Source organism: Microcebus murinus, chromosome 5 (genome assembly GCF_040939455.1).
Source record: "Microcebus murinus isolate Inina chromosome 5, M.murinus_Inina_mat1.0, whole genome shotgun sequence".
In the NCBI taxonomy this organism is placed as follows: Eukaryota; Metazoa; Chordata; class Mammalia; order Primates; family Cheirogaleidae; genus Microcebus; species Microcebus murinus.
In genome coordinates this window covers 39569634-39590985 of record NC_134108.1, presented here as the reverse complement: position 1 = coordinate 39590985, position 21352 = coordinate 39569634, and positions in this window count along the sequence as shown.

The following is a 21352-nucleotide window of genomic DNA, read 5'->3' as shown; positions in this document are numbered from 1 at the left end:
CAGACACTGAATCCGACTGCATCTTGATTTTGGACTTCCCAGCCTCCAGAACTGTAAGAAATAAGGTTATGTTGTTTATAAGCCACCTAGTCTATGGTATTTTGTTATGGCAGCCTGAACTAAGACACCCAGCCATTTGGGCTGGACACATCAGGCACACTCTCTCTGAAGGGTCTTTGCACCTACTGTTCCCTCTGCCTTGATTGTCCTTGCCCTCTGTGCTCTTTCAAGTTTTGACACAAATATCTTCTTCTTACTGAGATCTTTCAAAACACCCTAGCTAAATTTCCAACCACTACTAATCACACACAAATGCTGTGTACCCCTCCCTTTTAGTTAATTTTTAGCTCTCATCTATCATATCATATATTTAAATATTTGCCTTGTTAATTCTCTGTCCTCTTTCTCTAATGTAATTTTGATTGAGGTAAGGACTTTTGTTTATTGTTCATTGTTCTACCATCAGAATTTAGAACAGTACCAGTCACATAGCAAGTACTCAATAAACATTTGTTAAATGAATAAATGAAAGAAGTTTTGAATTATGTGTTTTTTGGGGGTGGAGGATAACAAAGAAAGTGATAGTTAGGGAGAATATGGCCAACTCCAACTAGTCTTTAAGGAGACAAATTCCAAGAGAAAAGGAGTGGATAGGAGCGTTTAAAAGAAAAAGATAAGCTGAGTTATATACTTTTCAACCAGCTAACTTGCCCCTAAGACATTCAACCAGCACAAGAAGAATAAGCTCAGACTTCTTTCTCTCCTCCTAACCTCCCCATCGTGAGGTCTAAGCCCCGGGCCTTATCTCAACCAGTTTATTTTTCCTGAACCCATGCAGTGTCTTCTGATTTGGCCATTTGCTATATTACAGGAGCTGTGGACACAAATTATTATTCTTCCAATACTAATTTCTGGGGTTTGTTGATTATGACTTGTCTTAATAATAACCCCATTTGATATAGCTCAGTTCCTAGTCCCTTCCTGGAGCACCATGTAAGAAGATTTCTACTCATTTTGCCCTAGTTGTTATTATGAGTTTTAAAGTCAACCAATAAAATGGAAGTTCTGCCTTTTCTGTTTAGTGGTAAAGATTCTGTTGCCTTCTCTTCAGCCCTGATGAGAGGAGAGAGACCAATCTACGATGTGATTAGGAAGAATTCACTGCAAATATAGGGCAAAGACTTCTTCCCTATCTATACCACAGGGAATGTGCTGCTGACAGGTAGGATGTACTACTACTCTCTTCTCCAGGTTTTCCAGAAATAAAACTAATATTTTATCAGAACAAGAAAAATATGATTAAATTAACTCTCAAAACTTTATAATGGATATGGCATCTCAGAAAAATTTGAGATTTGGGTTTGAAAATTGTTATGCTGTCCCCTTTCATATGAACTGTAATCAGCCTAGATTTTTCCTCAGGGTGGGATAAAAAAGCAATTTGGGGCCATGCACAATGACACATACTTTGTTAAAGGAAAATTATTTATGAACTACCCTGATTATCTCAGAAGAAATTCATATATAATTATTTTATTCACAAATACTATTTGTTCGTGTTTTGGTTTATTTTCCTACTATGAACATATACCATTAGGCCTTAACTAACATTTACTAATCTCTTACTGAGTAACAATCACTTTGTAAAACACATATATTATTCCATTAATTCCTCATAAAAGATCTATCATATAGATTCAATTATTATCCTAATTAGAAGATAGTACAGCCAACATAGTCCAGGTAATATACCCAAGATTACGCAGCTAATGGAGAAGCAAGACTTGCACCCAACCTGTCTAAACTACAGAGTTCCTCGACATACTCACTGGGCTGGTGCATGGAATTACAAAAATGATTAAAATTCCAGTCATGTGTACTAAATGTTAGGTCACATATCTATAAGAGCAGACATTTAAACGGAAACTTCAATGGGCTGTTAAGGAATAACGTTCCTGTATCTGATAGATGCACTTGTTTTGGAAAATGTGCTTCAAGCCCTGCATTACCATTAACCTACCCTAGGCCACTATCACCCTGTGCCTGACATTGACTTAACTTTTATTCCTTCCATTCTTACCCCATCCATGTCATGCTCCACAAAATAAAGAGATCTTATTAACATGAGAATTGAAGTCTTGTCTGTCCCTTTCTTAAAACTCTTCAGTGATATACAAACACACTTAGAATCCTACCATGACCATAAATTTGGCATGATCTGGCCCTTGCTGATTCTTTCACATTCATTTTGAGCCAGTATTCCTCTCCTTCATTACCTACAGTCATTTAGTATTGTTTTTCTTTTTCTTCAACTTTCAATTAGCTTTTCTTCCTTATGGCCTTTGCACAACTTCCCATCTGCCTAGCTGCTCTCTATGGACAGCACATCTCTTCAGGTTACATGGCTAATGTGTTCTTATTCTCTAGATTTCAGCTCATATATCACCTCGTTAGGCAGTGCTACCATTCCCCTTCTGCTCCAAGTTATTTTCTACCTCAACATCCCAGTAATTTCCTTCATGATAATTATTATAATTCATAATTACTTGCTTGTTTAGTTATTGTTTTGTTTCTCAACACAACAAATCTATGTGAATGACTGTGTCCATAGAGAAGCAAAGAATCTTATTCACAGGAGAATTAATTCCTGCTGGTCTCTTACTAAAATGCTTCAGTGGCATTCAAACACACTTGGATTCCTACCACTACAATAATGTCTACTCCATGAGAATAGTGATTGTGTCTGTCTTTTCATCATTGGGCCCCCAGTACTCATCATGGATGTAGAGATAGTTCAATAATTATTTGTTAAGTATATGATATTGTTACTCATGTTAAAATAAAGATGACTTCCAATTTCAGATAAGATCAATTTTAATTCTTTATCCCAACATTCAATATCCAATCAAGCCTTTACAGACACTTGGTTTCCTTTGCTCCTAAACCTATTCTGAACACTCTACAAACCAGCACATCTGTGTTACTCAGACACTTCTAATGTATTCTTGAGAGCTTACTCACATCATTCTTTTGCTTACATGTCCTCTACTTTTCCAAATTATACAAACTTCAAGAACATCTATTCTGGCGTTAGGAAGACATTTTTCCTTTACTTTTATTTCCTGTCCCTTCTAAAAAAGATCAATTGGCTCTAATGAAAATTTCCTTTGAACTTTGAAATGTCTCTGTCTATACAACAGTGCTTTCAAGCATTGAAGCTAGAGAAACCATTGCCCCACCTCCTTCCACCATTTACCATCTGGAGAATCTTTGTATCCTCATCTATATAATGATAATAAAAATTTTTCCTACTTCTTCTTTTTTCAATTAAACATATAACACATGTAATGTCCATGATGATTAGGATATACTAAGTATTCAATAAATGTTCATTATTTAATATCATAGCAGAATTTACATTTAGTTAGCTATTAGATTTATTTGACTATATGCCTTAGAGCTACAAAGAGATTATAAATTTTCTAAAAATCTAGGAAAATACATTATTCTGATCATTTCCCACAGTCTCTCATGTAAAGAAGGTATTCAATTAATATCTGTTGACTTGACTGATTGCATTGATTAAAGAACACTTTTTCAAAATGAAGCTTTGTCTGTAAGTATGCTTCTTGCAGAAACAGGAAAACTATAATTAGCTCTTATTGTGCAGAAAATTCATAAACCCAAATTGCTATGCAGTCCTTTTTCTTTTACCAGTATATGCTGTATATAATACTTACAATAATTAGCAAGTCTTTGGAGGTAATCAGCTTTCCTTCATACTCTATCTAGAATATTTTAAACAACATTTTACTGACTCTTGTGGTTGGAATTCTGCATGATGTTAGTCCTCACTGGAAGCAAATATCTGATGGTTTTTCACTTATAACAGAGGCTCCCACATGCCACAGGGTAGCTAAATCAGAACCATCTACAGCAAATATGAACATCACAGTTTGCTGGACTCCATGCCCAACCGACTCATCAAAATCTCCAGAGGTGAATTATACATTATGGAAATTATACATTATGCAAATACCCCAGGAGATTCTGATATATATAGCTAGGTATAAGTGGCTGTCCCCTTAAAAGCAGTTAAATGTAATCACCATGTACAAAATAATGGATTGTAGACTTTTTACATTCACTATCATTCCTGTTTTGATACCTTCTAAAATGAGAGAAGTTTTGAGCTTTGGACTTTGCTTTCACATAGAAGCCTAAATGCCCCTGCAGTACATTTCTTACTTCAAAATTAATGACAAATTCAAACTTATAGTTTCCCATTTTTTTAATTGAAAAAAACCTTTTAAATAATCTTATGAAGCTATAAAGTAAAAAAATCTATAATTTATAGAAATGGAAGCTTGCTGTTACAGAATAAGTGTCAATGAAATAAAAAGTAACACATGAATCTACTGAATTTAAGAATTTGATAGTAGTAGCTGCTTTGAAACATATGTCCATCTTGTTGCTTAGTAGTAGAATAATTTTATGAATATACCACGTTTTCATTTATTCATTCACCAGTTGAGGAATATTTGTATTGTTTCTACTTTTTTGGTTATTATGAATAATCCTGCTGTGAATATTGAAGTACAATTCTTTTCTGTGGACTATGTTTTCATCTTTTTTGGGTAAATACATAGGAGTGTAATTGCTAGTTCACTTGGGAATTTGATGTTTTTAGAAAGGTTTTAAGAAACTGTCAAAATATGTTTACACAAAGTGGCTTGCTTCACCATTTTACATTCCTACCAGGAATGTATGAAGGTATCTGATTCTCCACCTCCTTGTCAACACTTGTTATTATGTGCTACAACATGGATGAATTTTAAAAACATTGATCTAAATGAATGAAGCTAAGTATTAAGCAAAATAGTACATATTGTATGATTCCATGTGTACAAAATGTTCAGAAAAGACAAATCAATAGAGACAGAAAGTAAATCAGTGGTTGCCTGGAAGTAGAAATACAGGTTGACTGCAATTGGTTATGAGGAACCTGGAATAATGAAAATGTTTTTAAAAATTGGATCATGATAATGAGTTCAAACTCTATAAATTTACTAAAAATATATGAGTTTTATGATATATACTCAGCTAAAGATATCTATATATGTACTGTATGTAGACATGATTCATGTGTATGTGTATTCAGTTCTATATTTTCAAAAATCTCTTTATTCTAATTATTAAGAAGCATATTTTGCTATTAAATTGAATATAGAAAATTAACATAAGAGATCATGCAAATTATCAATTGAATTAGAGGTTATGTCAATTATCAATTTTCCTGTTATTTTTGAAATACAGTTGGCCCTCTGTATTCATGGGTTCTGCATCCACAAATTCGACCAACTACAGATGAAAAATATTTGAGAAAAATCAATAAAAAATAATACAAATTTTAAAATATATTTATAACAACTATTAGGACATTAAATATGAAATATCCAATTTCGAATCAAAAGTGTAGTTTATTATATCTGAAACAAGAAGCAATACAATTAATTAAAGTATTAGCTTAAACTATCAACACAGTTTTGTCATCTCAATGGTAGATTGTTTATGCCACCAGTGAAGAAGCCTGGAAAGGAAGTGGCCATGAAATTACAAAAGCTGTTTTCCAAAGCTTGTTGAAAATTGAATATTTTTCCTTGCAAGAAGTGGTCCAAAGCCTGGAAGAAGTGGTAGTCAGTTGGTGCAAAGTCTGGTGAATACGGTGGATGACAGAAAGTTTCCAAGTCCAGCTGCTATAGTTTGAGAAGCATTGTTTGTGCAACATGGGGTTGAGCAACATTGTCTTGCAAGATCATTGGCCAGTGTCTCTATTGACCAATTTCAGCTACTTAATTGCAAACATACTCGTCATTTCATCCAATTGGTTGGAGTAGACATCCACTGTAATCAATTGACCAGGTTTCCTGAGGCTTTGGTGGATAATATAAGTGCTGGACCACCAAACAGACACCATTACCGTTTTGTGATGAATATTCGGTTTTAGACTGGCTTTCAGCATTTCATTGCTATGTAACCATTGTGTCGAACACTTATGATTGTCAAAGAGAATCCATTTTTCATCACATGTAATAATATGGTATATAAATGGTTTGCCTTTATGTCATGACAGCAAAGAAAGGCAAGCTTCCAGATGATATCTCTTCTGATGCTTGTTTAATTCATGGGGAACCCATCTATACAACTTCTTAATCTTGCTGATTTATTTCAAATGATACAATATTGTTGGAATAGTACCATCAAACCTTGCTGCTAATTCAGGAGTAGGTTGAGATGGATTCGCTTCCACTATAGCTTTCAGCTTATCATTGGTCTCAAGTCACCCATGTGGATCATTTTCAATATTAAAATCACCAAAATAGAACTTCTCAAACCATTGATGTACTGTGCATTCATTAGCCACATCCTTCCCAAACACTCCATTGATATTTCCAATAGTCTGTGCAGCATTGGTTCCATGACAGAACTCATATTCAAAAATAACACAAATTTTGGACTTATCCATGGTTTCATAAAAATGGGAAAGATAATGACAAGCCAAAACACTTTCTTATGTTTTTATGGTGGTGAATACTATAATTTTGTTTCTATGTTTAGAACTCCTTTGAATGTTTCTTGTAGGGTAGACCTAGTGGTGAAAATTTCTCTAGGCATTAGCTTGTCTGGGAAAGACTGCATTTTTCCTTCATTTATGAAGTTTAGTTTGGCAGAATACAAAATTCTTGGCTATCAGTTGTTTTTTATTTTATTTTTTCTTTAAGAAGACTAAAGATAGGACTCCAATCTCTCCTGGCTTATCAGGTTTCTGCTGAGAAGTCTGCTATTAGTCCAATGGGATTTCCTTTATAAGCAATTAGACTTTATTTTATTGCTGCTTTTAGGAATTTTTCCTGCGAATCAGCTTTAGATAATCTGATGACTATATACGTTGGTGAAGTTCATTTTCCAGTGTATCTCCCAAGAGTTCTTCTGAACTTCTTATATCTAGATGTCTACATTTCTAGTCTGACAAAGGAAGTTTTTTTCAATTATTCCCTCAAATAGATTTTCCAAACTTGTTACTTTTTCTCCTTCTCTCTCAGAAATATCTATGACTTGTAGGTTTTGATGCTTTACATAAACTCATATATCCTGAAACTCCTTCTTTTTTTAAAATTTCTTACTTATTTTTATCTTATTAGGTTAATTTGAAGACCTGTCATTAAGTTCTGAAATTCTTTCTTCTGCTTGGTCTAGTCTTTTGTTAAAGCTTTCCACTATAGTTTGTGATTCCTTCAATTATTTTTTCATTTTCAGAAGTTCTGTATATTTTTTTAAAAAAAAATTCTCTTTAATAAATGTGTCATTCATATCCTGAATTGCTTTTCTCATTTCTTTGTGTTGGTTTTCAACTTTCTCTTGTACCTCATTGAACTTCCTTAAAATCCATATTTTGAATGTTTTATTTAGCATTTCAGAATTTTCATTTGGGTTATGATCCATTGCTAGATGTCTTTTGTAATCCTTTAAGGGTGCTGTAGCAGTATGTTTCTGCATACTCTCAGAGTTGTTACACTGGTTCCTTCTCATCTAGGGAGGTTGTCACTTCTTATTTTTGAATTTACTTTCACTTGGTTGGGACATTTCCTTTACCCCTTTGAGGATGTGTCTGTAATGTATGTTGTGTATTATCACTTGGCTTCAATTCTGGGTTCTTTCAGCAGGCCAAGGATCTCTATAAATTTCTTGGTTATATATAGCCTTTCGGTAGTGGCCTTCTCAAATTCTGGTTGCAGTAGTGATGTGCTGAGCATATGAGCAGGTTCACTGTCTTTGCAGGACAAGGATTGAGGGGGTCTCAGGAAACTTATCTCATTCCCCAACACTGTGTACTTTGGTCAGCAGGCTTTTTATTGAGTTATGTAATTCATCTCCAGACCAGTAAGGGGCATTTGTGGGTAAGAGGCTGCCATGGTGGAAACAGATGGTTATGTGCTTAATCTTTGTTTAATGGGAGGTGTTCTCTTTTGTCTCAGGTGATGGGCTGGTCTGTGGAATGCCCAATGCCCTGAGTTTTCTGATCAGCCCTGGAGTAGGGGACAAAGCTGGACAGGGATAGCCCACCAATCTTGCCCACAGATACCCCAATGATGAGAGAGGGCTCCAGCCTTGATGAGGGTAGAGGGAGAAGCTCTGGTGAATTGTGTTGAGGTCTCCACATGGGGGCGGGGGATGAACTAATTAAATATCTTAGGCTGGTAGGAACATGATCTGCTTCCCTATCATACCCCTGTATCAGGGCTTGTGAATTTCAATTCAATCAGAAAATGTCATATATTTCCAGGCTACAATGTCACTGAAAGCCATGGAAAACACCTGTCCCTCAGCTCTCTGCTGAAATGGTCTTGGGGTGGAACCTCTTCCTTCAGCCCAAAAGAGACAGCTTTATGGCTCACCTACTCTCTGCAGGAATGCTGATGCTTCATACAGAGAGGGGAATGGGCCCTGCCTTTTGTACTTGCAGGTGAGTACCAGCTGTGGTGGTGCTGGCAATTTAGATCTGCCTGACCTTAGACCCCAGGCTGAGTGTTCAGGTGTTGGCAGTGTTGGGCTAGATTAGGCAATCCCGAGTTCTCAGGCCCCTGAATGGCATATTTGAGTCTTGGAGAGACAAATCCAGGACTGGACCAATGGACATGTCTCCAGGCTTGAGTTTAGGTGTTGGCTGTGATATAGAGAGCAGAGCTGGTTCCCTGGCTACTGGCAGAATGCTCAGGTAGTGGCAGGGTGTTTGTGCTATGGGCCTGCCACAAGGGAGGGTGGGCCCCTCTCAGTGGAAGAAGGCAGTTGTGGAGGGTGTAGTCTGCTTTCACCCTCGTCCCTCAGCAATGGTAGCAGTCTCTGTCCTTATGGTGCACGAAAGTTCCTGACTTCCATGCTCCCTCTCTGGCCTGGAGGCAGAGGTGTCAGTGGTAGTCACAGAGCAGGACAGAGACCTGTGAGGACTGGGTTTTCTGAATGGTTTCAAGCTGCAGCTGCTCAGCACTCAAAACCTGTGGGACTCCACGTGAGCTTGAGCAATGTCTGTGCAATTTCTAGGCAGCTCTCAGTATTAGTCTGGGGGCCCATGAGGGTTGAGGGGCTCTCCCATAGCTCAGAATTTTAAACGTCCATGGCATGAATGTGAAGCCCTAGGGATCTCTCACACTTTTCCTATGTCAGGGAGATTTTCTCATTTCCCCACCAATCCTGATCAAGCAGGCTGTCTGGCTTCCCACTCCTTTGCTTTCACCACTTCTTGTCACTTCTCTGTTGAATTCCAGTGTTCTCTCTTAGATTATCTGTTTGAAGCATAAATATCTACTCATTATTTTGATTCCGCTTTATGGGAGAAGTGTGTGCACTAGCTCCATCTAGTCAGCCATCTTGAACCAAGACCCTTTAATGCATTTAAAACTAAATATTTGGTATCTCTACTCTTCCCCCTTAAATCTATCTGCATGTAAACAATTAGAGGTCAATATTTGTTTGCAGTTTTATTTTATTCTAATGTAAACTTCACAAACAACAAACTGAATTAATTTTAACTTTATATTCACTGAGTTTAGACAAATATATATATCTGTGAATATATAACACATCCTGCTATCAAGCTATATTTAAAAGAACATTAACATCACCACAGAAAGTTTCCTCACTCCCCTTTATAGTCAGTACTCACCTCATTCACTGCCTCCTCCCCCCAGGCAACCACTATTATTTTTTTGTTTCAAAATAAATTATACTCCTATTGTGCAATGCCATAAAAATGGATTTTTAATGATATTTGGTTTTTGATATAAGACTTCTTTTGTTCAATATAGTGTTACTGGGACTCATCCATGTTGTTGCATGTATTGAGAGTTTGTTTCATTTTATTACTGAGTGGTTTTCAATTTTATGAATTTACAACAATTTATCTACTCTCATATTGAGGTTAACCAGGATTTTTTCCCCTCAGTTCTTTTAGGTAAATGCTTAAGACTGGCATTGCTGGGTAATGAAGTAGAATATATTTATTTTTATAAGAAACTGCAAGAACTCTTCAAAGTGGTTTCACCAATTTTACTTCCCTCATGAGAGGATGTTGCACATTTTCACAAACATTTAGTAGAACAGTATTTTCTATTTTGGCCATTTTGATGATTGTACATTTGTAGTTGCAATTTTCATTTTTCTCAAGACTAATGATGTGTTCTTTTCATATGCTTATTGGTCATTTGCATGCTGGTATCTGCTCAATTCTACTGCCCTTTTTAAATTATATTTAATTTTTGCCTTTTCACTATGGAATTGTAGGAGAACTTTTTAACATCTTGGTACCAGCCTTTTCCCACATATATATTTGTGAATTCCTATTATTCTTTTGACACTTATTTATATATTGAAGTGGCTTTAATATGAATATTTTGGTTTTTGGAAGGGGAGATTTTATTGAGATATTTTATTTTTCATAATATCTGATATTAGAGGGAAAACTATGTTACCTTACCAGCCAGGAGTTGTAATACATTTCTGTTAGCTAGAGAAGAAAAGAGTTTGGAAGGATAAGTTATTATATAATATCTACTTTAGTAGTATACATAAGAAGCAGATACCAGCAATCAGATACCAGCAATCAGATGCTTTATTGCTGAATGAGCTGAAGGAGTATATATTAATAATTTAGGTCAAATATATTGAATACATATTATGTACCCAGCACTACTCTAAGAGTTAACAAGAATAAGAAAATATCCCTATCTCCAAAAAGTATACAGTTTAGGTAAAAATAAATAGATAATATGATGAAATGGCCAAAAATGTGCAAAACCAAAAGTCAACAAATCAATATACCATTGTGCTTGTTGGAGATAAGTGTGGTCACTATACATAGCCTTAAGGATCACTAAAGGCTAATGTAGGCATAACTAGCATCATGAAATGGAAATGGACCCTAAAAAACAATTTAGATAGAAAGAATGCGAGTAAATACATAGACATGGAGAGAAGCATGATGTGTTCATGTGGTATTGCACAGGGACAGTGAAAAATAAAGTTGTAGCAAGTAATAAGTACCATGTTATTGAGATCTCTGTAAGTCAAACCAAAGTGCTCAGATTTTATACAATAGGTGAGAAAGAATCAATGTAAGTTTGATGTGTGTGTATATACAGAAAAAATGTGAGGTATTGCTAACAACACGAAAGCACGACTTTTGGGTGATACCACAGGTAGCAGATATTGTATAATAGGAGCTGAGAGGACAAGGCAGTGGTTCAAGCTGATGTGGGAGAAGTCTTGGCCATGATTAAGACTATGGGAAAAATGACAGTAAAGACCGTAAAGAAAAGAATAGGCAAGGTATTTAGTGACTGATAGGAAAAAAAATGTATGAATGATGGTAAATAGTCTTGGTAAATGAAATATAATAACTTTTTAAATATCTCTGAGGTGACAATAATAAAATCATAAATATTAAAGCAATTAAATAAATTATCCAATCTATATAGACAGATATAAATTATATAAAATCATATGGACATGTAAATGTGACACATCTTACACCTGCTTTTCCATATAAAGTGATCATTAAGGGTGCTATTCTGAGGAATTTAATGTGTTAATCTGCAAATTGATGTATTCTATAGAGGTGTATTTTGCCTTTCTTATTAGTTTTGCTGCTGTTTCTTTCTTTTTTTTTTTTTTTTTACTGTTTATTGTCAGCCCTCAGGGGTTTACCACAACACCTGGCCATGATCTTTGAAAGTTATTTTCCTGCTTAGCATTCCTTACTTTAATACATCAACATCTGCTAAAGGGTAGCTTTAAAAATCCTCTAGTCACCGGGTTCGTCTGCTTTTAACATTTTATGTTGTAACTTTACATTATCCTCCTGAGTTATAGGACAGTTATATTTTAGCTTAAGAAACAATTAATTCTGATGAATCTTCGATATTTTTGATATTCAAGCTGATAATCAAGATTTATTTGGTATCTATGACAAACATAATACTTAGATGAGCCCTGAGGAAGGGAATGATTTTCTCCTTGTGATAAAGGAAACTCCCATCTATTACTAGGCATAATAGACACCTGAGACCCCCACCCCTCACATAAGACGCACATCAGCATAACACTAACCTAATACCTGGCCCAGCAACTAACCTATTACCTGGCTCACCAGCATAACACTGAACCTATTACCTGATGCTTCAACTACCCTATTACCTGATGCATCAACATAATACTAACCTATTACCTGGCTGGCATTAGCAACCTGATACCCCACTCCTTGGACTACCCCAACTTAATAAAAGTGGGAAAAATCTGGTAGACAGGGCTCAGAATTTGGTGGCAAATAAATTTTCATTGTCTGACTCTTCCTGAGCTGCTTGGTTTGTCCTCGGGGCCACCTGCCCTAACACTTGCTGTAACATTTGTCCTGGAGATGTGTGCAACCTAATTGGGAAAAAACATTTAAACCTAACAAGACTGAAAAATACAAGGTAGTGAATGATTAGAAAGCTTATTATATGGTGTTATTAAGAGAGGACTGAAGAGGACTAAAGAACAGAGACAAGGTTTCATAGGAGTGTAACTTGAATAAGGTACAGGCTCTGGAAAGAGAGCCTGTTAAAGAGAGAGTTAAATTATACAACTTTAAAGCCAAGGGAAACACAAAGGAGGTCATCTCAGGACAGCATTACTTATTTTACTGCTATTTGGCCCCAAGTTACTTTTGACTTCCTTTTGTTATTAATAATTTATGTATATATATAATTCATCTAATTAAATTATATACTTAAAATATTCTTGATATTACAGCCTTTACTAATAACTTGATTTCTTTTTTTTTTCTTTTACTGAATTTTTTTTAAATTTCAGCATATTATGGGGGTGCAAATGTTTAGGTTATGTATATTGCCCTTGCTTCCCCTTACCCTCCCCCCTAGTCAGAACTTCAAGCATGTCCTTCCCCCAGATGGTGCGCATCACACTCATTATGTATGTATATACCCAACCCCTCCTCCCCCTCCCATCTGCCCAATGTCCAATGAATGTTATTCCTATATGTGCACTTAGGTGTTGATAGTTAAAACCAATTTGATGGTGAGTATGTGTGGTGCTTATTTTTCCATTCTTGGGCTACTTCATTTAGTAGAATGGATTCCAACTCTATCCAGAAAAATACAAGAGGTGCCATACTGCCATTGTTTCTTATCGCTGAATAGTACTCCATGGTATAAATATACCACATTTTATTAATCCACGGAGAGAGAGGAACACTCATACACTGCTGGTGGGACTGAAAACTAGTGCAACCTCTGTGGAAAGCAATATGGAGATACCTCAAAGAGATAAAAGTAGATCTATCATTTGATCCAGCAATCCCATTATTGGGCATCTACCCAAAAGAACCAAAGACATTCTATAAAGATGACATCTGCACTCGAATGTTTATAGCAGCACAATTGACAATTGCAAAGATGTGGAAACAACCCAAGTGCCCAACAACTTGATTTCTTAAGAATGGGAGGTGCTGTGTTTCCTGCAAGTACTGTTGAGGAATTTTCTGCTCCTAGAAAAATGTATCACAACCTTTTTACTTTATTTTATTGGCTTTATTTGAGGGGGTTAAGCAAAGAAATGTTAGGGCCCCTAAATCTAAGCCTCAATTTTTCTTTCACCTCTTAATAAAGTTTTAGCCCATAAACTATTCGTCATTTTAATACAAAGTAACAATTTCTCATTTTGTTTGCTAATTTCCTATACAGAAAATTAAATAGATGAATTTCAAAAATATACGATACAAGAATGACTAAAGTTTGGGTAACACTGATCTAGTCTTTTTTTTATCTTGTATATTTTTTCTTTTTTTTGTTTCAGAAAATTATGAGAGTACAAACATTTTGGTTACATTTTATATCTGCTGGTATAAACAAACTTACAGCACAGCACATACAATTACGTACAGTATACAATATCTGCTAATGCTAGTAAACAACTATGTTACTAGTTTATGTATTTACTATGTTAAACTTTTAATGGTAAAAAAAAAAAAAGTATCTGATACAAACTTATTTTTAAATTACTAAATCAGTTTTTCTTCTTGATGCCATAAGAGTTTTGTAGGGATCAAAGCCCTCAGCCCCCTAAAGGTTTGCTGAAAAATCACTGACATGAGGCAAATGGGTTAATAGGAGAAAGGGGCATATGAAATTTGCTTAATATCTATACATGGGAACCTTCAGAATGAAGACTCAACCTACCAATGAGGTACAGAAGCTTATAAAGAATGGGGCCTTGGGGCTGGGTGTGGTGGCTCAAGCCTGTAATCCTAGCTCTCTGCGAGGCTGAGGCGGGAGGACTGCTTGAGTTTAGGAGTTGGAGACCGGCCTGAACAAGAGGAAGATCCTGTCTCTACTAAAAATAGAAACAAATTAGCCAAACAACTAAATATAGAAAAAAAAATATGCCTATAGTCCCAGTTACCCAGGAGGCTGAGGCAGGAGGATCAATCACTTGAGCCCAGGAATTTGAGGTTGCTGTGAGCCTGCCTGTTGCCATGGCACTCTAGCCAGGCAAGAGAGTGAGACTCTGTCTCCCAAAAAAAAAAAAAAAAAAAAGAAAAAGAAAATGGGGCCTTGGATTGTAGCAGAACAGATTTTATGTGAGGGAGAAAAGAAGAAATTTGGCTAGCAAAGGTGGTCTTGTTATGTAGATGAAGCCTCATAGGTAGCAACTCTCAGAGAGAATAGATGGTAAATGTTTCTTTTCAGAGTTTTAAAGGTGTCAAACCCTTCAGTTAATCTTTCCTAGATTAGCTAAGGAAAGACCTGGCTGCATTAATGGAGAGTCTCTACAGATACAGATTTCCCCGACAAAAGACAGCTTTGCAGCATTACTTCTATCTGCTGGATTTTGGCAGCCATCTCAAAATATGTCAAAGAAACATATTTTGGTGTAAAATATTCTGATTTCCCTCAGTTTCACACAAGTAGTGCTATAAATAAAAGTTAAGTAGTCAAATATTTGTTTAAGTAAGCTAATTCCATGGCAATTTCTTCAACTACCCAATAATTTAACATTTACATGTATCAGAGCTCATATTTAAGTATAGGTTCAAATTACCTTGCTTACTACAAAGGAGAAATTAATTTTAAGAAGCTAATAATCCTTCACTTATCTGAAGATTCCGTTATAAAATATATTGAAAAAATAAGATAAAAATATAATATTGTTACTGATCATTAGGCAGCCAAAGAAAAATACTGATGCTAAGGGATTCTGGAATATGGAGTACTCATATTTTACAGTGCTTCATGTAAATCCTGATTTCTGGCATTCAGAATGCAAAGAATATTTAAGACTCAGAAGTTGCAGAAGAAAATTAAAGATCAAAGTGAGTTAATTCTGCATACTCTCTCTTTCTCACTAATAATTTCATAAAGGTGAGTACTCTAAAACTTGAGGGACATCCATTCATCCAGTAGCAGAACGATATACTCATTGCGTATTCACTGGGACCTATTCTACAATGAATTCACAATGACACATTGTAAATATGTGTACATTTCCTAACCCTCAAAAATACAGTTTGAAAGCTGATACATATACCTCATCAAGAAAAGCCTCCTGGCTTCTCTGACAGGTTTTGACAATGGGGTGGCAACATAAATATTATTCAGCAGGCTGCAATGTCTTTTCTTGGTGGGCTCTTGGCTGAAGAATGACCAGACACACCAAAAGCAAGGTAAACATGAACAAGGATATTTTTAAAGAGAGAAAGATAGGATTGTATAGCAAGAGCAAAAGATAGGTTTACAGAGCAAGATATGTCTGCCACAGAATGACAAACGGGCACGTTGTCATACCAGAAAGGCCTTGGTTATGGTCTGGGTCTTGTTTTATAGTGTCTGGATTAGGTCATCCTCATGGTTCAGACATCACCATGAACCACTCTGATGGACAGTTGGGTGTTATATGACCTGAGTCTTACTGTGCATGCAGATCTCCCATGAGCCTCTCTGAAAGCCCATTTGGGGGAGGATGAACCACAATGTAGATTTAAGCTAACAACATGAGAATTAGCCTTAAGTTGTCCTAGATCATCTTCCAGACTCTGTTGTGCTCCTGCATTATTTTGCAGTTGGCATACCAAGTTCTAATTGGTGGATTAATAGAACATTCCCTCCTCCCCCAGATGAAGCAATTGCTCAGAGCAGGATTAAGGTGGGGCCACACCAAGACAGGACCACCCTTGTTCTTCTTCCCAGGTGGGGCAATTTCTCAAAGCAGGACCAAGGCAAGGCACCAACTTTTTGTCCCTAGGAGAGTCTCAGAGGTCCCTTGCTATATACCTAACATAAACTCACCACAATTCTGTATCTTGATATATGAAAGTACATAAACTTGAAGTCACCAGTATAAAAAAGCTGATCAACAAATGATCTTCAACAAATGATTCATGTCAGCTATACTCAACAGCATAACCAAGAATTACAGTTCACTAATTTGCAATGGGAATTATGTCTTTTTAGTGATAGAATTTGCATGTTTTCTTAAGACTAATCTTTCTTGAGCGAATTAAAAATGTGTTTACTTAACATGAAATCAGGAAAAAAATAGATGTAGATAGTCTAGAAACATTTTAACCATAATTCCTCAGCTGGTCTACCATATCACAAATGGGATGTTACAACTTTTTTATAACTATATCATCAAATTTTGATCAACATGCAATTTGACCTAATATCAAGCATGTATTTTGCTTTTGCAAGCATAGATGAAAAGAATACACAGCTTAAGAGATCACCACGATGATAAAGGTATAATATGTCGAAGTGAAGACTTGTTAAGTTTCACATAACCTAGCTCAAAAGAAAAAAATGCTTTGTATCGCAACTTGATTGAAATTTGTCTAATGATGATATTAATATGTCCTTAACAAGCACCAAGTAAGTAGCATAGTAAATGTAAATTCAGTGTAATCAGTTGAAGTGTACCATCTAAACTGTACAATTCAAAAGCCTTTTGCAAAGGAAAATGTTTTGGGTCACTGATTTAAGTCATAAAAATACCTTGTGATTACACTTGTTCTCAAATTTGGCCTTTCTTTCCTTGATATTCGATTCTCCATTAATTTCCATGATCTCAGTTCAGTAAGCTGCTTGAGTGCAAGAACCGTGTCTTCGTATCCAGTGTTTAATACATTGCAGAACTCAAAATAGAATCTTAATATAGTCACATTGCATAAATGAATGAAATCATGTCCTTTCCCATTTAAGCCTGATCCTCCTATTCTCATACCCCCTATTCTTGTTAATAGGACAAATATTTGCTGGCCCACTCACTTCTATTAATAAAACGTGGAACATGGAAGTCATGAATGACTTCTGCAGTATCCATACGGAATTAGTTGCACAATTCTATTGATAGTACATTAAGTATCTAAAATTAGTTCTTTGAAGCCGGGCGCGGTGGCTCACGCCTGTAATCCTAGCACTCTGGGAGGCTGAGGCGGGCGGATTGCTCGAGCTCAGGAGTTCGAAACCAGCCTGAGCAAGAGCAAGACCCCGTCTCTACTATAAATAGAAAGAAATTAATTGGCCAACTAATATATATAGAAAATTAGCCGGGCATGGTGGCGTATGCCTGTAGTCCCAGCTACTCGGGAGGCTGAGGCAGAAGGATTGCTTGAGGCCAGGAGTTTGAGGTTGCTGTGAGCTAGGCTGACTCCACGGCACTCACTCTAGCCTGGTCAACAAGCGAGACTCTGTCTCAAAAAAAAAAAAAAATTAGTTCTTTGATCTTTAAAACTATATTTTTTTACAGACTTTGTTCAGCCTGAAGTCATCTCTTTCCATAGATTATGGACATAAGCAAATTATCCTAAAATGGAGTATGCTTGTATACTATTCTGCAACAGAGAGAATGACAGCTGGACAGCTCTATAGATATAGATATACAAATAGTCTCTCTATGTTCACACATAGACACACAAACACATTGTGTGTATATATAAAAATCCAAATATGAGTGTGTGTATAGGAATATTCAGTAAATACAGTTTACTAGTTTCCTAGTATCAGTTGTGGTGAAGGCTTAGGAATAGTGAAGATCCTTTTTTACTTCTGCTGGTTCTACCCTCCCTCTAATCCATCTTGCCTATTTCTCCTTTCTACGCTGAACCATACTGCCCTGTGACAACATCACAAAACAATATGCTAATCATGGACACTTAAACTGCTTCATGTCTAGCCCTTAGAATATGGAGACTTTATATCTTGAATACAGTTTTTGATCAGCTATATTTTATGGCTTTAGTTGTTCTCCTATTTTCCTATTTCATCTGCAGCCAATTAAAATAGCAAGATATACAAAATCCACCTTAAATTCAAATGTGCTTTGCAAATTCCTTTCTGCTTTTGAATAACTTTTACAAATACTTTTGTTCTGCAGCTGAAATGGAAGGAATATTAAAGTCCTTGAGTTTAGGTTGAAAAGTTATCTTCCAAGTTGCGTATTCCTGGACAAAAATTGCCACCATTTCTAAGAAGTATTTTTTGTTTTTTCTTGAATTTTTTCCCTTTCCATCATTAAAAACTCAGCATCTCAGTTTTCCTCGTAACTCATATTTCCCACCATAAAGGAAGCAGCGGTAAATGTTTTAAACACCTTCCAACACTCTAATATTCCACAATTCCAAAATTAAGACGAGTTCTTTTCATTGAAGTTAAAAGTTTAATTCATTGCTTAATTTTGATTTAATATGAACCGCACTGAGTACTTATCTGAGTTCTCAGTCTTCAATTTTTTTCATGTTATCGCTCCTTTCCTTTAATTGCAAATATAGTTTGTGTATGTGTGTGTATAACCAAAATGTGTCTGTATTACAGGTGTTTACAGATGACAACAGGTAAATGTAGCTGCGCTTGAAAAACACCAAATAAATTACAGTTCCTGGTAATTCCATCAGCCAGCTATAATCATGATTCACATTTGCATTTTCATCCTTTCAGGCCTTTTTTTCAACGTATCCCTTCTCTCACCCATACATTTTATCAAATTTGAGTCACTCTATTTACTTGGATTGGTTGTTTTATAGCTATGTAGACTTTTTAATTAACATCTTTTATTAACTGCTTTTGTTTCCTTTCATCTATTTATTAGAATATGAGTACTTAGATATCTGAACATTTTAGACAACATTATAAAAAGCTGAGAGCATTGAGCAGGCAAACACAATTTTCCCATTGATTGAATGGAAATTTTAGTCTTTTATTTGATTCCATAGATATTCGCTGAATAATAGTGTCAGTCACATTGAAATGCTAAAATGGACCTCAGGCTCAAAGGTCCATTTTTTGTAGTCGTAATATTAAAAATGAAATACAGTCACAGGAAATAGAGGTTGGAAATAATTTTCCCCTAGTATTGCATGTTTCTACATTTGTCTGAAATTCAATTTTGGGTGGGGTATAAGGTCAATAGAAAGAAGGAAAAGGAACCAAAATATATATATAAATGCAAATTACCTAAACAGAAATCAATACTTATGAAAGAGAAAGTTGTGGATACTATTTTTAAAGCTACATCTTATACAATAGAAAAAACATACTTATGTGGATATATATGTGTGTGTGTGTGTGTATATATATATATATATATATATATATATATATATACACACAAAATGTTAATACTTGTCAAGTTATATTTTTAACATGCAGAAAATGTTCCTATGATTATATTGTGCTGCCTGGAAAACTAAGAATGTTCAAGAACTACTACAGCTCAAGAAAAGGTGCAAAGACATTGAAACATGAGAGACAATAACTGGTACAGAGGCAGAAGCAGACATTAGAGGAACCACAGATACCTCAGTATATAGAATAGTATATAGGACTGAATGTGACAAGAATAAAGTGTAATGATAAACAAGAGCCAGATCACCAAGGACCAGAAAATTCGGACTTGATCCTGAGAATAATGGAGAACTTCTGAAAGCATTTAAACATCAAGTGACATGATCAGGCTTGTGATTTTGAAGGTCCTCTGATTGCAGAGAGAAGAATAGATCCAAGGAGGCAACCCTAGAAGGAGGTCTTGCCATCATCCAGCAGAAAGGAGATGGTGCCCAAAATTGTGGCAGTGGGAATGAAGCCTTGTGTGAAACAGGCTGGCCATGGAATGGATCAACTATGTTTCCAGTGGAATCTTAGCCTAAGCTTCAGGCAGGCTCTGACCACGTGTTGGAAACAACTGCTCTCTATGGAGAAGGGGAAGCCATAGGATTTTCTGGAAGGAGTCAGCAACAGCCTAGAATGATTATTTATCAGAATTTTTTAAATTTTTTACTTATAAAAGCAGGATATCAGGCCACCTAGATTGAATTCATTCTTTACAATGTTGGCTTAGTTTTGGGTCTTTGGGAAACTTACTTAACTCCTCTGTATCTCAATCCCCTCATTTGTAAAATAGAAATAACAATAGTATCTACCCAGTAACATGTTGAGAAATGTTTAACAACTAGTTCTCTAAAGGGAAAAAAGCCTTCCTTTGTATTGTTTATTAATTTCCATGGTGTAAATAAATTTCACTGTGGCCAAATTCAAACCACCAATGTGATATAGACCAATTTATAAAATTCCTGAGAATTTAACTACTGGCTTTCTTTCATAAGCCAGTATAAGCTACTCTAGCACATCTCTATACCTACTTCATAACACTATTGTCTTATGGATTAATATGCAAATGTATACAAAGCACTTACTACAAGGCCTAGAATTTATCAAGATCTTTATTATGCTATTACATCAGTTCTGATTATTTTCATCCTCAACTCTAATTATTATTATGTAAACAAATATAATTTGGTTGTTCTATGTTTAAAATTATTTTTAAATATCCTCTTGCTTTATAAATTTCTAAGTAAACAATATTCTTAAAAATTTCTTATGATCTCTCAAAGTTGCATACTTTTATTCCAATGCATTTTTGGAAAACCAATTCTGATTATTTGGGAGAAGCATTTCATTTTTCTTATTAGCTTTATTGAACTTAAATCAAGTTGGAGAAAGATAAACAATGAATTTTTTGTGAGGCTTTTTTGGAATGTATCTTAACACTGCAGATAATATCAGTTACACAGTATGTAAAGTACTATATTTGTAGAAATTCATTCTGAAAAATTATCAGTTTTAACTATATACACCTGAAAATGAATTACTAAGGTACAGATTGATACAACCAACAATAAGATGCAAACTAGTCTCCTTCTTCAAAACACAATGGCATATGTTTATATTTCTCTTAATTTATTAAAAAT